The sequence below is a fragment of the Piliocolobus tephrosceles genome, chromosome 14, assembly GCF_002776525.5.
Source record: "Piliocolobus tephrosceles isolate RC106 chromosome 14, ASM277652v3, whole genome shotgun sequence".
Classification (NCBI taxonomy): domain Eukaryota; kingdom Metazoa; phylum Chordata; class Mammalia; order Primates; family Cercopithecidae; genus Piliocolobus; species Piliocolobus tephrosceles.
In genome coordinates, this window is record NC_045447.1 from 101411033 (window position 1) to 101433643 (window position 22611).

The 22611-nt window shown below is 42.7% G+C and overlaps 1 pseudogene; it reads left to right on the plus strand.

Annotated features, from left to right (window-relative positions):
- The first annotated feature begins 6646 nt into the window (after nt 1-6646).
- LOC111554165 lies at nt 6647-21877 on the plus strand (annotated as a pseudogene).
- Nucleotides 21878-22611: the final 734 nt, after the last annotated feature.

The window sequence follows — 22611 nt, forward strand, 5'->3', positions numbered from 1 at the left end:
CTCAACACCAGTCTCTACAGTTCAATTAGGTTGAGTCTCTGCTAGTGTCATGCTGAAAGCAGGAAAAGAAAGGTGAGTCCCTGTTAAGAAATTATTCAGGCTGGGCATGGTGGCTCACGCCTGTAATCCCAGCACTTTGGGAGGCCGAGGCGGGTGGATCACAAGGGCAAGAGATCGAAACCATCCTGGTCAAGATGGCGAAACCCCGTCTCTACTAAAAGTACAAAAATTAGCTGGGTGTGGTGGCACGTGTCTGCAGTCCCCGCTACTCGGGAGGCTGAAGCAGGAGAATCGCTTGAACCCGGGAGGCGGAGGTTGCAGTGAGCTGAGATCACACCACTGCACTCCAGCCTGGGTGACAGCGAGACTCCCTCTCAAAAAAATATGTATATGTTATTAAATGATACCTGTTACAGAATGATAAGAAATAATTTATTTAGGTCCTTGAGGTAGGTATAAGGACCACGGCAAGGAAGTCTTGCAATGAGAAGGAGAGACTGGGCTCAACTCTGAATACAGCATGGGCAAGTAGGAAATTATAGCCAAGGAAAAGGGTGGGGCAGGGGGGTCAGTGGATGGGAAATGACTATGTGGAAACATCAGGGGTAAGGGAGGATTCTGGCTAAACTCACCTAACAGGATTCTCACTGAGGACAAGCCAAGGCAATCTGACATCACCTGCAGGATGCCGGAGGCTGAGGACCCTGATCAGATATGGAGAATGGGGATTCTTGCTAAACTGACTTAGCAGGTTTCTTTGCTAAAACTGAAATTTCACAAGGAAGTGCATAGATGAGTCTAGCACAGCATTAAGAAGCCTGAGTAAAGTCTGGTCCAACAAAACATTTTCTGTCACCACACAGAATGCATGCTGCAGGGAACAGACTGGGCCTCAGCATCTTCCTACCCCACCAGCTTCTGGGAGGGCATTTTGCCTTGTGCCTCCTAGGTGTCTCCTTGCTTGATCATGTCTAGGAGACAAAAGACTTGCACCTTATCATCTAGGATAAATTCAGTGTCAGATTTTTAATCCTCAATCAGGTGACAATGCTTCAGTGACAATCTCAGGAATTAAAAAAATGAAGTTCATTCATTCACCAACTCTTTGTGTGTGTGTGGTTTAATACAACTTATTTTGCTCATGATTTTGTGGATTGGAGCCCAGTTACATTTGATAAGATGAAGAAGTGAATTCCACCCTTTGAAGACAAGCAGGAGCATCACTCTATGGAAGATCATACAGGCTGGAAGAGATTTCTGCAGCCATCTTTGGAGAATACAATATGCTACATATGTTATTAAAGATTCTTCATCACTGCAATGACTGAATTGTATTCTAATTAAAAATCTATCACCATCGATTTAATGAATTTCAGTTGCTGGAGACTTTAGAAACAATATTAGAAACATCTTCATGATGAACATCATTCTACATAAAACTATCTGCACCTCTGAAAATTTTTTATTATGTTAATTAAGGCAGAGCTACTAGATCATAAAGTTAAAACTACTGGATATAAATGGCCAACTTAATTCCCAGCAAAAACCTAATCGAATCTGCTTCATTTAAAAATATTTTACTCTTTGAAAGAAAAATATTCCCATCAACACAGCTTACAAATAAACATGACTATTTTCATCTATTATTTTTACCAATAGTTTTTTAGATATGAGCAAAATTCCCACTAAAATTTGCATTACAGTTTAATTAAACCTGTAAATGAACATAGGATGTACTGGCCCATCTTAAAATAAGTCTTGTGGTCCAGAAGTCTTCTACCCTGATCTTCTTTTATAATTATTGTGAGAAATGTATAGTATTTGTAATTGAATTATTTCTAGCATTTTACACTTTTGTAATTGTTGAAGGAGGAGCTTTTTCCCCCATTATATGCTTAAGGTGACTATTGATGCATAATTGGGAAAGTGTATTTATGCAGGTTCAGACATCTTTCTAAATTCTTTTTAGTTCTAATAGCTTTTAATGGATTCTCTTAGGCTTTCTGGGTAGACAATCATATTAACAGCAGGTAGTGATTGATACTTTTTTTTTCATCAGGTTAGATTGGGAAGAATTGATGGGCTTTTCTGTGTTTTTACATTTTGAATTATTATGAATACATAATAGTTGTACATATTTGTGGGGTAAATGTGATTTTTTTTCCAACTTTTATTTTGGATTCAGAAGGTAAATGTGCAGGTTTGTTATCTGGGTATATTGCATGATCCTGAAGTCTGGAGTACGAGTGATGCAATCACCCAAATGCTGAGCATAGTATCCAATAGTTAGTTGTTCAACCTTTGTTACCACCCCCCACACTCCTCTAGGAGTCCCCAGTTTCTATTGTTGCCATGTTTATGACCACGAATACACAAAGTTTAGTTCCCATTTATAAGTGAGAACGTGTGGTAATTCCTGTATTAATTCACTTAGGATAATGGCCTCCAACTGCATCCATGTTATTGTAAAGGACATGATCTTATTTACGGTTGTATAGCATTCCATGATGTATATGTACTATATTTTCTGTATCCAGTCCACCATCGATGGGCAACTAGGTTGATTTCATGTCTTTGCTATTGTGAATAGTGCTGCAATGAATGTGTGAATGCATGTGTCTTTTTTGTGGAATGATTTGTTTTCTTTTGGACATATATCCAGTAATAGGATTGCTGGTTCAAGTTGTAGTTCTGTTTTAAGTTCTTTGAGAAATCTCCAAACTGTTTTCCACAGTGGCTGAAATAATTTACAATCCCACCAAGAGTATATAGGTGTTCCCTTTTCTCCATGGCCTCCCCAGCAGCTGTTATTTTTTTACTTTTTAATAAAAGCCATTCTGACTGGTGGGAGATGGTATCTCATTGTGGTTTTGAATTGTATTTCTCTGATGATTACTGATGATGAGCATTTTTTCATGTTTTTTGGCCACTTGTATGTATTCTTTTGAGAAGTGTCTGTTCATGCCTTTCACCCATTTTTCCATGGGGTCATTTGATTTTTGCTTGTTGAGTTGTTTAAATTCCTTACAGAGTCAATATTAGACTTTTGTTAGATGTATAGTTTGTGTCATATACCAATTCTAAAAACACACATAAACATTTTTTTTTTCCACTTTAAGCTCAGGGGATTAGTGTGCAGGTTTGTTGCATGGGTAAATTTCATGTCACTGAGGCTTGGGGTACAAATGATCCCCTCACCGTGGTAGAAAGTGGAGTACCCAACAGGCTGCCTTCCAATCAAGGTCCCCCTCTCAATCTTCCACCACAAGTAGTCCTCAGTGTCATTGTTCCCATCTTTGTGTCCACGTGCATTCAATGTTTAGTCCCTACTTGTAAGTGAGACCATGTGGTATTGGTAAAACATTCTTTTTAAAAATATTTGAGACCATGGAAAGAAAATAGAACTGAATGATCAAACATCCGCAATTCCTTATATGATCCCTTCAAAACCCCCAACCGGGGGAATCTTCTCAATATAAACTTTGGAACTTTGTTAATCTCTCACTGCACTCTGGAGGTTTATGCTTGTTTTTCTTGTGTCTTTTTTTTCTCCCCACTCCCACGCTCAGCCCTGCAGCAATGGCTGTCTCTCTGTCTTGGTCTCTGTCTTGTCTCATTGTCCACAAATCAGACATGCAGCTATGGTCCCAAGCAATTCCAATTTCCCCCTCAAATCCACAGGATACACCGCAGACCCAACTTCTACTGTTGAGAACCAACCCACCCTCTGAATAAGAGGTCTGATCTTTATTTGGGATCACTGCTAAGAGAGAAAAAGAAAATAGCATGTAAGAATTCTGCATAGAACTCAGTTCTGATTGGAGGAGGCAACAATTTCTTCTCTTAATCACTTCATTTTACATTCACAGTATCCAAGGATGTGGTGCTTTCCTATTGCAGGAGGAGAAATCAGGCAGATGGCAGAAGGAAAGGTCAGATCTTGGGAAGAGATCCTCTGGCCTTCAAATGAAAGTTTGTGGATTATAGATTCAGGAGTGAAGATTAGGAATTTGGGGAGGCATTCTACAAGATCAGCCACCTCTGCCTCTCTGCTTCACATGATTCTCTTGTCTCAGCCTCTCGAGTAGCTGGGATTACAGGAGCCTGCCACAACGCCAGGCTAGATTTTGTATTTTTAGTAGAGATGGGATTTCACCATATTGGCCAGGCTAGTCTCAAGCTCCCGGCCTCAAGCGATCTGCCCACCTGGGCCTCCCAAAGTGCTGGGATTACAGGCATGAGCCACCACCCCTGGCCAGCTCCCTTCTTACCTAATGCATCAAGAGGCTTGGCCATAATTTTGTTTAAATATCTGTCAAACTCTGTGCCCATTTGCCATAAAGTCAAGATTACTGAGTTAATCTTAGATTTTAAAATGGAAAGGCTGGGCCTCAGAAAAGCAGTTAGGAAAGTTACCTGGACATTTCTAAGTTTCTACAGCAATGTTCCAACTGTCCCAAGCAAAGGACAATAGCACAAAGTTAGAGGAGCTTCATTAATTATTGACGACTGATTCGTTCACTTATTTAATGAAAGACTTGAAGGAAGGAAGAATCCCCGAATGGAGGAGACTGGAAAGGACGCACGACAAGACGCCTGCGGTCTCTGGAGACCCAGCCAGTCCCCTCCCTCCCCAGGGTCTGGCCTTGACCATTGCATGGCGTATTTTGGGGGTGCCTTTCTCTACCAGATTCTTCTAAAGCTCAGCTGCACCCACCCTTAAATGGAACAGAAGGCTTCTGCTCGCGGGGCTCTGCATTCTTCCACCCGGCCCCACCTTTCTGTGGGCTAAACAGGAACCACTGAACTAGAGTAAATCTCAGCCCTGCAGGAGACTTTAGTCAAAAACTAGGACTAAAGAAAAGCAGAGTTGGGCTGGTAATCCACATAGGGCTAGCTTTAAACTTCTTTTCATGAATCACTCGCCCAGCGCATTAAGTCGGGTACTTGGTTGATCTGAACCTCAGAGGGAGACTTCCGACCTTCCACTCAGCAGCCCCTGGATCTCGCAGCTCCGCCTGCCCGCCCCCAACTCCTGCCTCTGGTCCACCAGGCAGGCGCGTCGCTCCCTGGGACAGGTTGGGACTGAGCTGCATGGTGCTACGTCCAAGTGCCCTGAGACTACGCCCAGAGGCGGCGCAGCCAATCGCAGTGCGGCAGGCGGTGGGGACAGAGCCGCCTGGGTGGCATCCTGGTGGGGGGACTTTAGAGGTCAAACTAGCAAACTTGAGGCGGCTGCAGAGGACTGAAGACCCCTGGACCCTGCACTTGCCTGACTGTGCCTGTACAGGTGGGACAGGGACCACCCTGGTGCCCGGCGAGTACCTCTGCTCTGTGAGTGGGCGCATTTCTGGGGTGCTGAGTTATGGTATTCCTAGGGCTGGTGGGGCAGGACAGGGAAGCTCAACCCCTGCGAGTCAGGTGGAGATGCCCCTTGCTCCTTGCACCACCGCACACGTCCCGTGGCCACAGTGATCCTGAGCAGAGGGTGGGGGCAAGCAGCGTGGGACCTGGCCTGGGACCCCAGCCCGGAGCCCTGGTTTTGGAGAGGCAGATGAGGTTTTGGCAGCACTGGCGACATGTAGGGCTGCGGGAGCAGTGTGTACTCTCCTTCCCACTGTCTCCTGGGAAGGCATTCCAGAAAGGTTTCCTGCAAGAAGGGGAGGTTGGAAAACATAGCTCACCTCCTGCTGTGTATTAGCCAAAAACAAGATGTGAACTCACCTCCCAATTATTGGGGATCCCTTTGTCCCTACTTGGGATTAGAAGTCTCCATTGGCGAGGTTTTGCCTGGATGACCTCAGTACAATTGGTACAAAACCTAGATCAGCTGGTTTCCTAGTTGTTGCCTTAACCTTCTCACACACGAGGTACCTTCATATTTTTCTCATAACCTAAAGTATCATCGCATAAACTGTTTCAGCTCCTACAGCTCTGGACAGGCTGCGTTTCATTTTGGTGAGTCCATCCAATATCTCCACTTGCCCTGTGTTTCTCCAACCAGATCCCTGGCCTCTTCCACAGTCCTTAGGTAGATGCTTAAATATTTTTATTCTACCGTGGTGGCTCTAGTTTCTCAGGGGGCAGTAAGGTGGCTTTTTAGGATTGGTCTAATCAGATCCTCATTTCTTTTCCCTTCCTAGGTTTTGAAATATGAATCCCTCACTTCTCCTGGTTGTCTTTTGCCTGAGATTAGCCTCAGCTACTCTAACAGCTTAGATGCACAGTGGAACCAGTGGAAAGCAAAGCACAAGAGATTATATGGCATGGTTGGTGACATCTGAAACCATCCATGGTTGGTGACACCTGAAACCATCCAAAGGGATTCCTGAGAGAATAGTCCTTGATGTTGGGAGATTATAGCCAGAGAGTAGCTACTAGAGGCCAGCTGTTACCAATAACCTAATGCGATAACCTAATGGCGCCGATTATGAGCATGATACGGGCATACGCTCCTGTCGTTTTTTGTCTTGGAGAACAGCTCCCAGAGGCGTCAAGCCTTCCCTGGCCATGGTTTCTCTTCCATGTCTGTCTGCAGATTCACTTGGTGAGCACGAATTGGGTTTTAGGTAGAAATAAAGAGCATCAGTTACATGTTTGCCTCAAGAATGAAGAAGCATGGAGGAGAGCAGTGTGGGAGAAGAACATGAAGATGACTGAGCAGCACAATCAGGAATACAGCCAAGGGAAACAGCTTCACAATGGCCATGAGTGCCTTTGGAGATATGGTGAGTGTGCTGTGGACTGCTGTGTGGACTCTGTGCTTCCTCTCCTCGGTTCTTTACTAAAGTAATCTCTTGCTTTTCAACATTTTATTTCCTTTTCCTTGAAGACCAGTGAATAATTCAGGTGGGTGGTGAATGGCTTCCAATACCAGAAGCACAAGAAGGGGAAAGTGTTCCAGGAATCTCTGTTTCATGATATCCCCAAATCTGTGGATTGGAGAGAGAAAGGCTATGTGACTCCTGTGAAGGATCAGGTAAGATAGTGTCAGATTCAGACCTCCCATCTCCCCAGGAAATCCAAGAGGTGATCGACGTCTTTGCTTTAGTGGCGTGTAGAACAACTTGCAGTTCATAGTATTCAGATATATGAGCTGTTGTCAAAGTTTTGCTGTTTGCTTTGTGAATGACAGCTTTTTTCTTCTTTTTTTCCGGGTAAGTGTGCATCTTCTTATACTTTTAGTACAGCTGGGACTCTGGAAGGACAGGTGTTCGGAAAACTGAGAAACTAGTTTTACTGAGCATGCAGACCTGGTGGACTGCTCTAGGTTTCAAGGCAATGTTGGCTGCATTTTTGGAGAACCATTGTTTTGCTTCCAGTATGTTGCCGACAATGGAGGCCTGGACTCTGAGGAATCCTATGCATATGAAAGAAAGGTCAGTGGAGTTCTTTATCTTGCTGTCATTCCAGCTCTGCTTTTGGAAAGTGGAGCACTTTCAGAGGTAACAGACACTTTTTTCAGAACTCACATTTGAGATGGTAGAATCTATATCTGCAAACTGTCAGTGCTGTCATTATAAATTATTAGCCTTTGCACAGTTCTATGATTATGTGGTTAACACACAGCTGTTCTTGCTATATGTCAGCAAGAACATATAACATAGAGAAGAGCCAAACATAGTAACATTGAGAATATACAAACTATGTTACATATAATACAATTTTCTCCATTGTGAAAAAACTTCTGGTGGATCATAAGCCTAAGGGTCTCATTCAAGAGACTTGAGCTAATGTTTAGTTTCAACTCAACTAACAGCACTTCATTTCCTGGGAAATCCTAAGCTGCAAAGTGCTGAGCGTTGTGCTTCTAACTCATGTTGTCCAGAGGGAGGATGGTGGTAATCAAGTCTCTTCCTCCTTTACTTTTAAAAGGAAGAAGCCTGTAGGTACAATCCTAAGTATTCTGCTACTAATGACACTGGGTACATGCAAATACTCCCTATGGAAGAGAAGGCCCTAATGAAGGCTGTGGCAACTGTGGGACCCATCTCTCCTGTTGTTTACGGACTTCTTGATTCCTTCTGGTCCTATAAAAAAAAGAAGGTAAGAGTTTTTCTTTGTAGACGCTGAGGAAGAAAAATTGAAAACCACCATGACATACAAGCAGGATGGACTATTTGGTACAAAACATTCAATGTAAATATATGGGTTTGCAGATTTCACATAGTTTATTTTATATATGCAATCTTTCTTTCTCTCTTTTTCTCTTTCTCTCTTTCTCTCCTTCTTTTCTTTCCTTTCTTTCCCTTCCTTCCTTCCTTCCTTCCTTCCTTCCTTCCTTCCTTCCTTCCTTCCTTCCTTCCTTCCTTCCTCTTTCTTTCTTTTTTGAGATGAAGTCTCGCTCTTGTCTCCCAGGCTGGAGTGCAATGGTGCAATCTCCGCTCACTGCAACCTCCGCCTCCTGGGTTCAAGCGTTTCTCCTGCCTCAGCCTCCTGAGTAGCTGGGATTACAGGTGCCCACCACCACGCCCGGCTAAGTACTTGCATTCATGGGGTTATGCTTAATGTGCCCATGAATGTACATACTTCATAACTCTTTATAAATTGTTACTTATGGCTTGGTGTAGTGGCTCACACCTGTAATCCCAGCGCTTTGGAGACAGAAAGGCTTTGTGATTCCTGTGAAGGATCAGGTAAGATAGTGTCAGATTCAGACCTCCCATCTCCCCAGGAAAGCCAAGAGGTGATTGACCTCTTTGCTTTAGTAGTGTGTAGAACAACTTGCAGTTCATAATATCCAGATATATGAGCTGTTGTCAAAGTTTTACTGTTTGTGGGTGGATCATCTGAGGTCAGGAGTTCAAGACCAGCCTGGCCAACATGGCGAAGCCCTGTCTCTACTAAAAATACAAAACTTAGCCAGGCGTGGTGGCATGTGCCTGTAACCCCAGCTTCTCACGAGTCTGAGACAGGAGAATCACTTGAACCCAGGAGGCGGAGGTTGCAGTGAGCCGAGATCGAGTAACGGTACTCCAGCTTGGGTGACACACTCCATCTCAAAACAAAACAAAACAAAACAAAAATCATAATTGGTACATTTAAAGGCTTTTTTCATGTTTATGCTTAAGTCTTTATTGGGCATCTCCTATGAGATGGCGCTGTGCTGGCCTTGAGGACATACAAATGAAGCATATACTCACGGCTTCTTCCTCTGGATCTCGTATTCCCACGTAAACAAGCAAATCAAAACCTGGCACAAATCCGCGGGCGAGTGCAGCACTGCGCAGGCTCTAAAGGGAGCCGGGGACAGTCAGGGCACACACTAGGAAGGTGCTTCCCTCTAGGGGTCAGGGCCGGTCTAAGCAAGTAGCATCTGATCTCGATTTCAATAGTTCATAGCTGTCATATGTTGGACAGGGCATGAGGGGGCAGTTTCTCTTTGTGCAGTATTATTTCAATTTTTAAGTAACGAGCATTCATTATTTTCATGAGATAACAGATTCAGAAAGTATGTAGTTCAAGAAAAAAGTTAAAGAACTGATAGAGGAGAAGAAGGAGGAGGAAGAGGGGGAGAAACAGAGGGTCCTCAGATAACTTGATAAACGCGAGTCTCATTTGGGGACTGATGTTCCTGAGATCTGTGCGGACGCTGCTCAGCGGGTCCATCACACAGCACAGGCCTGAGGAAGCATCACTGCCCAGCTGGACTCCAGGGCACTCCACGCTCAACTCAGTCGCACAGAATCTCTCTGAGGATGGTGGCTGTTGGCTCCAACTTACCATTCCCAGGCAAGAGAAACAGGGAGGGGGCTTTGCTAAGGGCTAAAGGAGGGATGGACAATGAGGAGATAAACCAGGACAGTGTTCTGATGAGACTGCTTTAGTGAGGATGCAGAGCAGTGGCTCTGCTCAGAACTCCAGAACACTTGCTCCCTTCCGCTGCGCCACTCCCCACAACCACGCGCACTCCCCTCACCCCAGCCCGGGGCAGTATGTTGAGCTCTGAACAGAAGCGCTCTTTCCCTGGCGCTTTATATTCTTTCCTCTTCAGTCACATTCAAGAGCAGCACAAACTGCGAATCACCGAGCACTCAGGGGTGTCCAATATAGGTAAAAAATAAGACCAAATTCTTGGCTTTGTGTCTGTAATTCGGAAAAAAGATTCCAGCAGCGACTTCCTGTTTCCATTACAGCATGGAAGGAGTTTGGAAGTTGTAACCATCTACTAACGAATAAAAACCTGAATAAATTTTGAAATCAACAACTCTTCTTAGATCCCTAAGACAAGCGAAGTCATGAAGCAAACCACTGCCCTAATACCTGGAGAGAGAAAGGAATACCGAGAATCGCAACTCACAGGAGCCGAGACCATGGCCAGAGGCCTCTGCAGGAACAAGTGCCTCCTAAGAAAAACCAAGCTGTAACTGACAAATTGCCAGAGGCAGGGTGTGGACTAATCGCAGCATTAAAACTCAGCCCTGGGTTGGGTCCTGGCTTTCGTCCTGGCTTCGGTCCTGGGAGTGCCCTCAGGTTGCATAGCTTCAGTAGCTCCACCAGCCTCTCCAAGTGAAAACCTGAGAATTCCCTTATGATTCCTGCTGGGGAGGGAAAAAGTAACAATTTTGGAATCCGCCAGAGCATTCTGTTCTCCTTAATAAGGCCTACACTCAAGAGACACTGTTTTACCAAACTCTAACCTATTTGGGTTTTATCAAAGCTTAACCGACCTGAGCGAGGAAATACCCAACTCCAGCCTGCTTTAGCCTTCCAGGTGGAGAAGGGTAGCACCCATCAACAGCCCACTTTGGCCACTCTCTTCTGTCTAAGGAGGGAAAAACTGAGAGGCACTTATGAATTCCATAGTGCAGGGACACAGATTTGTTAGAAAAACTGCAACTCACAGGACTAAGGAGTGCTACTCCTCCCTCTAAACCACACCACCACTTTCCTAAAGTGTCATTTATCAGAGCTTCTTTCACCGTACCTCAAGTTTCTCTTTCAAAAGAAAATTACAAGGCATTCTAAAAGGCCAAAAGTGAGGTAGGAAAGTAGGATCTGGAGGCAGAAAACATAAGGCCGATTCACACTTCAGCTATGATAGGAAATATCCTCTCCATAGGATATAGATCAAGTAAATGACTTTGTAACTTTACTTCATCCTCTCCATTTGCACAGGGCATATGCCAAGTAACCAATGGAATTCTCTAGAGGGTATTTAAACTCCCCAAAATCTGTAACAGGGCCTTTGAGCCACTATGCTCAGGCCTGCTCCCACACTGTGGAGTGTACTATTATTTTCAATAAAACCCTTCATTCCTTCCTTGCTTCGTTTGTGGGTTTTGTCCAATTCTTTGTTGAAGACACCAAGAACCTGGACATCCTCCACCATTAACAAAAGCACAACTTGAAGGGACAGACCAAGCCTCAGAACAAGAATCAGATATGTCATGGGTGTCAGAACGATCAAACCAGGAACTTAAAATAGCTATGATTACTATGCTAAGGGTTAATGGAAAAATTAACAAGTGAGAACACATGGAGAATGTAAAAAGAGAGATGAAAATTCTAAGAAAGAATGAAAAAGAAATGGCCTCTCAAATTGTAGGATAAATTTGTTCTCTGAAGCTGCCTTATCTGCCTAAAGTCCGGACCTACCAAAGAGGAAAATAATTACCTCTGTTTCCCTCTCCGAGCTTTCATTAACTGGGCTCATGCTAAGAGGAAAGAAACTGAAGTCTGTCGACAAACCTGGACGGAGTTTTGTCACAAACCACTGTCTGCCCTGCGGGCCCAACAGACTTTGTCCCAGACCACTGTATGTTCTTGAAGCCCATCAACTGTCCCTGGCCATCATTTATTGCCCCTCAGCAGAAATCCTCTTCTGCCCCCTCCCATAACCTGTTTTTCCAGGATCCAGGCCCTGACTTTGTAACCTCAAGAGAGTATATAAGCTTCTGCATCCCACTGGGGAGTTGCGTCTTCATTCTGAAGTCTCCACGTATACATGTTAAACAAATTTGAATGCCTTTTCTCTAATTAATCTAACTAATTAAACTAATTAATGCCTTGTGTGAGTTGACTTTTTTAGTGAAGCTTGGGAGGGTGAAGGAAAAGTTTTCCCTTTACTCCTACACTGGTATTATTCATCTTAAAGATGTTTTGGAAGATTAGTGTGCCCCGGTATCACTGAAACACTCTTTTTGAGATAATATTGTAAGATATGTCACTGAAGATTTTAGATAGAATGGTCAGAAAACACAGGAAAGTAACAGGGCATGTGACAAGCCCTTGAGACCTGGCGGGGGTGGGGGGCGTGGAGGGGCGAGGAAGGGGGGAGGGGGGGCGGGGTTGGGGGGGAGGGTGGGGGCGCTGTTCACTTGAGGTCTTAAAGCAGAGACGGACAGATTAGGGATGCAGGGCCATAAACATGACCTGGAGCCATGTCAACACACTGCCTGTGGTGAGCACTCTTCTATGCTTTGATGTAGGATTAAGGAACTTCTATACTTCTATGCCCTTGGGGTTTGTCAGCCAAACCAGTTCCCATGGTCATTGCTTACTCTCTTGTTGTTTCTGTGTGTTGAGCTCCATATATGTGGGGACACACTGAAACAGGTCAATGGTGGGCATAATCTCTGGCTAAAATGTAAGCTTGCCAACCAGTGGCCCATCTAGGAAACTTTTGTTCTTCCCCTTCTCTTGCGTATTCTCAGAAACGTAAAAAGCACATCAAAAATCACTTTCTTGGACTGACCGTTGTTGTTATGTCCTGGTAAACTGTGTGTGGAACAGACATGAGTGAACATTTGCCCTCAAACTGCAGTCTCTATGTCCTCACCTGTTCATAATTTGATGAAAAGTCATTGATTTGTTATACAAATGCAGACTCTGTAAGTGTTTACCAGATAGAGCAATTAACCCACTAGCTCTCTGGTTTATAACCAATAATGTCCGCCATTCCCTCCACCTTGCCCTAGAGCAGTAAGCCTGCTGTTGCGGTGGCTTGGTTTCCTCCCATTAGTGCTTCCAACGAGTAACTTGCTCGTGGCTGTTTTCAACCATTCTCAGAGGACCTTACCCTTTGTCCTTCCAGCAGTTTTGTCTGTTGCTTCTCAATAATTTTTACATAAAAAAATCAAATAAAACAAGTAAGCATTATAAACAACAAAAATATAGATAAACAAGAAAAACAGGCGGCGGTGAACCCCCAAAGACTCACCCAAAATCTCACTGTACCTGTTTTTGTCTTCTTGAAACCAGTGGTCAACTGGGAGCACACTGCTCATTTACGTGCCAAGCACCGCATTCGCCTTGTCATGTATTATGGCATTTGGTCATCAGGATAACCCTCATCCCCATTTTACAGATGAGGACACTGAGGTTAGAGAGGTTATGGAGCTTGCCCAAGGGCACAGGGCTAGTCAGTGAGGAAGCCAGGATTTTATCTCAGGAGGTGGAACTCTGGACAAACCCGAATGCGGTGCCTCAGGGGTGTATGGGACCCTGGTACTGAGGGCTGGTAGTCATTAGGATTTTGCAGGAGCTCCGCAGGGAATGATTTATGCTAAACATGACCTTCTCCACAGTTCACAGGAGTAGCAACCAAGACACCATACCCCTCCCAAGGGACCCAGCTGGGAGGTCATTCCCCAACACACAGTTCCCAACTCTCACCTCCTGCTTCCATTCAAAACTTCCTCAAAAGCACTTGCTGTTTTCTGTGACTCTCCATTGAATTTTACCCAATGAATGAGAGCCCCTTTAAATGATTAGGCCCAGAAAGGCATTTAAAATGTAATAGCAGTCATGTCCCACTTCCCCTTAAGCCAAATAATTATCTCTTGAAGACACTTGCTCTGCAGGCTCTAGATTAACCCATGCCAAGTAGCCATAAAGCACCACACGCTCTATAGTTCCACAATGTGTAGCCAGTCACTAACCAATGTTACTTCTGTAAACCAACGAGAACTCCTGACGAACAACTTTTGTAATTGCTCCCTCTCCTGATTAAACCTTTTGTTTTTCTTTAAAAACTCAGGCCTCTCTTTTGTTCTCTTGAGCACTCCCCAAAGAAACTTGGAAGTGTGTTCCTGGCTGGAGTCCTCAACATTTCTTTAACTAGATTCTGGCTTTTTGATTATTTCAGGTTGGTAGGAACCACCAGCCACCCCTTTCTCTAGCAGAAGATTTCCCCGCATCTGAGTTATTTCACCTGGAGCAGGTGCTGGAGCAGGTGGGATGGAAGGGAGAGTAGAGTATCAGATTCTGACCCCTGCCCTATACCTGCAGACCTGTGGTGTATATAATGCAAGGGGAGTGATGCATTTTTAAAAAATCTTTTTTGTGTTCTCTTTACAGGGACATTTCCCCTCTATTGCCAGGGGTATCCTTATCTCACAGACTACGGATTTTAACAACAGGAATGCAAAGAAAAAAAAGACTCGGTGTTCAGCCTTAGACCTCCCGAACAGAATTTCTGACTTGACAATGGTCCAGAAAGTGAAGACTGAAGAGAGAGGAAAAGGTTTTTAAATTGCAGGACCCAATCTAAAAAGCTACTGTATGAACCTAGAGCAGTGGTCCCCAACCTTTTTGGCACGAGGGACTGGTTTTGTGGAAGACGATTTTTCCGCAGATTGGGGGGATGGTTTCAGGATGAAACTGTTCCACCTCAGACCATCAGGCATTACTGAGATTCTCCTAAGGAGTGCAAAACCTAGATCCCTCCAATGCGCAGTTCACAATAGGGTTCATGCTCCTATGAGAATCTAATGCTGCAGCTGGTGTGACAGGAGGCGGAGCTAAGGCGGTCATACTTGCTTGTCCGCCACGCACCTCCTGTTGTGTGGCCCAGTTCCTAACAGACCATGGACCAGTAGGGGTCCACGGCCCGAGGGTTGGGGACCTTTGACCTAGAGGACAATGTCATCAAGGAATTAATTGTCCATGGTTTGGTGGAGTTGGAGGAAGAAAGAAGTGTCTTCCACCTCACCTGTAAAATGGGGCATAGAAGAGCCCTCATCTCCTAGGGCAATGGTTCTCCAAGGTGGTTCTCTGACCAGTAGCACCTGCACTATTTAGGAATTTGTTAGAAAAGCAAATTATGGAACCCTGTCTCAGACCTACTGAATGAAAAACTCACAGAATGGGCCCTGCAATCTGAGTCTTCAGGAGCCTCCGGGTGATTCTGATGCCTGCTGAAGTTTGAGAACCACTGCCATAGGTTTGTTGTGAAGATGACATGAAGAGCACGTGTGAAATGCCCAGAACAGTGCCTGTACCTAAGAGTTATTTAGCTATTCCTATCATCGCCATCATCAGCATCATGGCAGGGATCTCTTCTAGCAATGCTTCAATTTCCAGGAGTTGCAGGAACTCACAAAGGGAGATGCCTTTCCTCTGCAGCAACTCCCAGGGCAGGGGCATCTGCAAGCTGAGCCTCTCACAGCACAGAAGCTTCTGTCTTCACCACTCGCCAAACTGACACAGAGACTGATTTTCACCTAGTGTGTATTTTTAAAAAAATACAGTCATTTGTCACTTAACAACGGAGATACGTTCTGAGAAATGCATCATGAGGCCGTCTCACTGTTGTGTGACTATCATAGAGTGAACTTACACAAATCTAGATGGTAGAGGCTTCTACACATTCAGGCTAAATGGTAGGCCACAAGCCTGCACAGCGTGTGACTGTCCTGAATACTGTAGGCAATTGTAACACAATACTGTGTATTTATGCCTTTAGACATATGTAGACATAGAAAAGGTACAATAAAACACAGTCTGAAAGATAAACAATGATGTACCTATATTGAGCACTTGCCATGAATGGAACTAGCAGGACTGGAAGTTGCCTTGGATGAGTCAGTGAGTGAGTGAGTGAGTGAAGTAAACGTGTAGGCCTAGGACATTACTGTATATTACTGTAAACTGTATACTGTATACTTAGGCTATGCTAAAATTATAAAAATATTTTTGACCAGGCGTGGTGGCTCATGCCTGTAATCCCAGCACTTTGGGAGGCCAAGGCGGGCAGATTGCCTGAGGTCAGAAATTCGTGACCAGTCTGGCCAGCATGGTGAAACTCTGTCTCTACTAAAAATACAAAAAAAATTTAGCTGGGCATGGTGGCATGCCCTTGTAATCGCAGCTACTCGGGAGGCTGAGGCGTGGGAATTGCTTGAACCAGGTTAGTGGAGGTTGCAGTGAGCTGAGATTGCACCACAGCCTGGGTGATAGAGCGAGACTCCATCCCCACCCCCACAAAAAAAAAATTTCTCTGTATATTCTTATTCTATTATAGCTTTTCTATTGTTATAATTTTTAATTTTTATTTCTACTTTTTAAGCTTTTTAGTTACAAACTGAGACACAAATGCACATTAGCCTGGGCCTATACAGGGTTAGGGTCATCCGTATTACCGTCTTCCACCTGCACGTCTTATTGAACTGGAAGGGCTTCGGCGGCAGTGACACGCAGGGAGCTGTCATCTCCTGTGACAATAGTGCCTTCTTCTGGAATCCCTCCTGAAGGAACTGCCTCAGGTGGTTTTATATCTAAAATTTTCTTTTTACGGGCAGGAGTATACTTTAAAATAAGAATAAAAAGTCTAGTACAGTAAATACATAAACCAATAGCATAGTTGTGCATTATCATTATCAAGTATTATATAATGTACACAATTGTATGTGCTAGACTTTTATATGACTGGCAGCACATTACACCAGCATCACCACAAATACGTAAGCACTAAACGTTTCCACAGGTATGATGCCAGTAGGTGATAGGCAGCGTTCAGCTTCATTATAGTCTTATGTGACCACCATTGGCCATGATGTATGTAGTCTGTCCTTGACTGACATGTCATTATGCAGTTCATGTCTGTATATGGCATTATTTTGTTGAGATATACTTTACGTAACATAAAACTCATCATCTTAAAGTATTTGGTGGTTTTTAGTGTATTGATTATCTTAAGCAACTATTACCACATCTAACTCCAGAACATTTTCCTTACCCCCAAAATAAGTCCTGTATTTATTAATCAGTGTCTGAGTCTGTTTTCTGTTGCTTACAGCAGAATATCTGATGCTGGGTCATTCCTAATGAAACAAAATTTATTTCTTACAGCTCTGGAGACTGGAAAGTCCAAGGTCACAAGAGGTGCATCTGGTGAGAGCCTTCTTGCTGGTGGGGACTCTCTGCAGAGTCCCAAGGTGGCACAGGTCATCACATGGTGAAGGGGCTGAGTGTGCTAACATGCTAGCTCAGCTCTGTCTTTCTCTTCTTATTAACATACCAGTTTCATTCCCATGATAACCCATTAATCTATTAACCCACGGATGGATTAATCCATTCTTGAGGACAGAGCCCTCATGATCTTATCATCCCTAAAATGGCCCGTCTTTCAATGCTGCCATATAGGGATTAAATTTCAACATGAATTTAGGAGAAAAAATTCAAACCATAGCCCACAGTTAGTTCCAATTCCCTCTACTTTCATTTGCATCATCTATTTTTTGCTTCTATAGATTTCTCTATTCTGGGCCTTTCATGTAAACGGAATCATAAAATATGTGATCTCTTTTGTCTGGCTGCTTTTATTTAGCATCGTGTTTGCAGGGCTTGTTCATATTTTAACATGTATCAGTACTTCATTCCTGGCTGAAAATACTGCATGGCATGAATACACTGTATGTATTCCATTGTATGAATATTAATCCATTCATCAATTGATGAACATTTGATTGCTTTCACTTTTCTGGCTATAATGAATAATGTGCTAGGAACACCTGTGTATACATTTTTGCATTAACATACGCTTATCAATTTCTTGGGTATAGTCATAGGAGGGGAATTGGTATGTGTAACTTTTGAAGAAACTACCAGATTGCTATCCACAGTGGCTATGCCATTTTACCTTTCCACATAACTGATGAAAGGCAAGAAAATTGGATACTTGTCTGAACTTTCATTTCTGTTTTACTTCTTCAGTTTTTCTTTTGGATTGTAGAAGTGAAAATTATGTATGCCTTGTTTCTAATTTATTATTTTGATTGAGATGGATAAGATAGTGAAAAATAATATTTTATTGGAAATACTAAACTTTGATAACTAAAATTACAGAATATTTGAAAGCTTCGATTTTAAAACCTTTCTACATTACAGTCCTGTCTGCATTAAAGGATTTAGTGGAAAAATGAGAAACCAATAGAAGCAACATCAGTATACTTTGATTCAATGTACTGTCCAATTTATATTGGCTTTGGAATGTAGATAATTTCATCCTCATCTTTGGTAAGCATAAACTTTTGGCTAATGACATACCATCTCCAGGCCTTGGTTTTATTTACTATAAAATGTAAATAATTCCAGTGGCCTCATAAGGTTGTGTTAAGAATTAATTGAGAAAATATACATATTAATGTACCAGTCATATTCATGAATCCTCTCTCAGAAACGGACATATTCTTGAGAAATGACATTAAATCCAAAGGCACACAAATATTGCAACAAATGCTGTTGACATTGAGATACTGTATACTGACCATGTTTATTGTTTGACCATTCCTACTCATCTAAAATCCTACTGTAATGCACTAGAGAAGTGTTTAACTCGATTCAGGAAATATCCACAAATATCATAAACCAAAAGACCTGATTCCCTCTCATTCAGGAAGGTCCCCTGCCAGGTTTCTTCCCTTTCTTAACTTCATTGTCCTCAAAAGCTTTCTTATCTGGGAATTCTACATGGAACCATGAATGAATTTGAAGTCTTGCGAGAAGGGTAATAGAACTGTCAAATATTCTCCCAATTCCACTAGAGAAGAGGGGGTAGGGGTGAGGCAGAGGGTCTTGATCAGTTTAGGCTTGATTCATTTGACACTGGTGGAGGAGCCCAGGTTTTGAATGATTAAGCCTTGCCCTAACCGCTAGCCCTTAGCCAGAGCTGTGGAACTGGGTGTTGATCCCATTTCCTCCTCTGCAGTCTCCACTCTGTTCCACCCAGGAATAGGGGATGAAATGCTGGGGTGAAAAGGGCAAGGAATTTGTGATCATGGTAGCACCATGGCTGAATTCAGGCAACAGTGTTTTTTCATTCATTCATTCTGAAAAATTTTATTGAGTCTCTTTAAGTCAGGCCTTGTGCTGAGGAATCAATGATGAACCAACACTGAGACATCCCCTGTGCTGGGGGAGCTTACAGTCAAATTGGGCAGTAGGTGGGAATCAATTTCCCCTTTGAATGACGTATAAACTTTGCACCTCCTTTCCTCCCGATTGAACGAATGTTCTGGGCAGTTTTTTCATCTGTGGGTCCCTGAGTGGTGAGGTTTCCATGTCGCCATTCCATCCCCCTAATAGAGGGAATCTAAGAAAGTGTGGCTACCTCCTCTTCTCCAGATTTCATAAGAAAAAAAGAAGTCTTGAAAGACTTTACATAGAAGTTCACACATTGTCTCAAAAGGCATTTGACCAGGGCTACCTGGTGCCTTTCATCATTGATGGAATGTGCCTCACTAACTCAAGGGTTTCTGTCCTAATCAGGAGGGCTCACCATCTGTCATCTGGCTCTGCTCTAGCTCACCAGTGGTAACCTGGTGTCCGATCTCCATTTCCAAGAAGTTACATCACTGCACTGTGCAACTGCAGGCGCCAGCACAATGAGTCCTGATGGAGAGCTCCAAATCAAGGGCTCATGTTCCCACTCAGGGAGAACAGGTCACCACAAGAAAGGTGCAGCTATCAGAAATCTGCCGCTTTTGAAGTGTCAATTCAAACACTATCACCACTTTAGTGTTCTTTCTCAGGAAGCACAACATCCATGTTAACAGAATGAGTGAAGAATCCATCTTCTGTCTGCCATCAAAAGTTATAGCAAAATGTCTAGGATCATAAGTGACATCAAGGAATATAAACTCTTCTATTTTATTTGTTTACTTGTAATTTTTGAATTATGGTTTTCTCTTTCATTTAAGCTGGAATGCAGTGGTGTAACCATGGCTCACCACAGACTCAAACTCTTGGACTCATGTAATCTTCCCGCCTTGGCCTCCCAAAGTGCTTGGATTACAGGAGTGAGCTACTGCAAAACTCTTCTATTTTAGATCTAAATACTGTACCATGGACATCTTTCTTTGTCAATACATTTAGAGTTTCCATTGTTGACCCTATTGTAAATCATTTAACAATCTCCTTTTCTCTTATTGACGAGTATTTCAACTTTTTTATGTTTCATGTACAAATAATACTGTACTTTATATCTTTGCATGTGTATCTTTATAGAGATGTGCAAATAGTACTATAAAACTAATTTTTTGAAATGCATCTACTTGCTGAAAAAATGTGATTTCATTGTGTGCTCCTACCTGTAGTGAATTAGCATATGCATTTCTTCACAACTTACTAATTAACTCATTTTATAGGCAAAATGTGATGTAATTTGTTGCTGTAATTTCCATGTCCTTTGCAGGAAGAGCTCAATTTTAACTTTATTATTATCATTAATTAAAGTTATTATTATTTCTCCACCACGTTAATCATCACTATGATCATTACCACAAATAATAGATGCTAACAATAGTCATCCTGCATTAAGAACACCCTACATTAAGAACTTACATCCAATGCACTTTCCACACAGGCTTGATTTGATTCCATTCACTCCTCACAACAACCACGTGAAGAAAGAATCATGAAGCAATTGTATAATTGAAACACAAAAGGAAAGTTACTTGTGTGCCCTTGGTCAAGTAATTTGGACAGTCTGTGCTTCTGATCTTCTAATAGAAAAATATAAATAGTAGTATATTCATTATCTACTACATGGGGATGTGTCAGAAATTAAAGTACTGTGTATCTGCAAGGCATTTTATGCCACCTATGAATTGTTCATTGATTATATAGTGTGTCTCATGTTTCAGTGCACTGGGAAGGATGGATTATAAGGGAAAGACTGAGAAAATGCAGAATTTGGTGCAGGGTTTCCAGTGGAAAAGACATCTTGTTTCCCAAACAACAATTGGTCACATACTGAAGACACACAACCTGCCTATGAACTGGAGAATGCCACTGAAATCTTAGAGGAAGCTTGAGATTTTCCTCAGACAGGTGCTTACTATTCAAGTTGGCACAAATGGGTTTTGTTAAAACCCATTTTCTTTCTATTCTGCCTGTATCTGGTGCAAGATAGAACTGAAGAGCATATAAAGCAGCAAGGTGCAGTTTGAAATCAGAATGGCAACAATGGAAGAAAATGGTCTTGGTTCAACCCAATGCTCACCTGAAATCACTTTTATTAAGGATGACCAACTGGAACAAAATTGTTTATTAGTCTTCTCATGATAATTTGAAGTGTGTTTTGATTTGAGAATTTCTTTATGAAAGTCTTCAAAAATCCCACCTCTTAATCCATGGAATTTTCTCTGGAGTCTGAAAATTCCCCAAATCTTTGGAGACTTGATGGTTGTTCACTGGTCAAGGGCTCTATAAAAGTTTTCTGGGGAGCTTGACTCAGTGGTCAACAAAGGCCCTTGCAAATCTTCAGTCTGATTCTGGGATCCCCAAGGAGACCTGGAGCCTTTCTCGACATCTTTTGATTGGAAAGAGCATGTGCTTCATCCTCTGTTGCAACAGAAATAGCCATTGTGAAGCTCCATGGTGAGGTGCAATGAGTTTTTTCAACCATGTGTGGGCTAGATAGGCTCAGATTTACAGGTATGTTTGAGCTCTGTTTCATACTCAAATGTACAGATCTAACAGATGACTGGATCAGTTGTACTCTTCATCTTCCTTGTATTCTGGGAAGCATGAAGTGCAGTGTCATCTTATTGAGGATGTTCTGCACATGCTAAGTGGTGGGGACGAGGATCACAATGAAGACAACTGGCCCCATGACATGAGGAATCATCTGGCTGGAGAGGCCCAGGTGTAGCAGTTATGGGATGTTACTTCACCAAACAGGTGACGTTTCACACCTCAGTGTAACAGAACATTTTGCCTGTCAGTGCCTAGCCACTGTTTACAATCAGAGCCAAAAAGCCTTCTCTGAAGTGGAAGAAACTTTTGGGAAACATTGCACCTATAGGCAGACACTTCATGTTAGAGAAACAGCTGCTTGCCTTGGTTTAGGCTGCTACCAAAACTCCCTCCATGTTGGTAATCAAAGCAAAACAGAGATGGAGCCAGAGCCTGAATCACATCATAAAACAAACAAACTAATTCACAAGAGTCTTAGCACTTCAGTGGTATTGTTCCCACCCTCCTGTGTAAAGGTCTGGACATTTTAACATAAACTGGCTGTGGAGTAGGCAAGAGTGCTGGTTAGCTTTTCATTGGTTGATACGGCATTGCTGACATTTGACTACTTTTCACCTTCAAAATAGCCATTTCAAGTCATTCAGTGTAATACTAGGTCTAAGTTTCATTTTACTCCAAATGTGTTTATATGCACATAGATAAATGCTAAAACAAAAATAAGCAAATTCCTAATATTTGCTTCCTGGAAAACTCATCATTACTCTTTTGTAACCTTCCATTTTCAGTCTAGGTGAGGAAAAAATAAGCACTTTATGAGCTTTCTGAAAATTAAGATTTATTTTGAAATTTCAACATTAACATAAAAGGCTAACTTAAAACAAGAAAAAAATTAGTTAAAAATTAGAATTT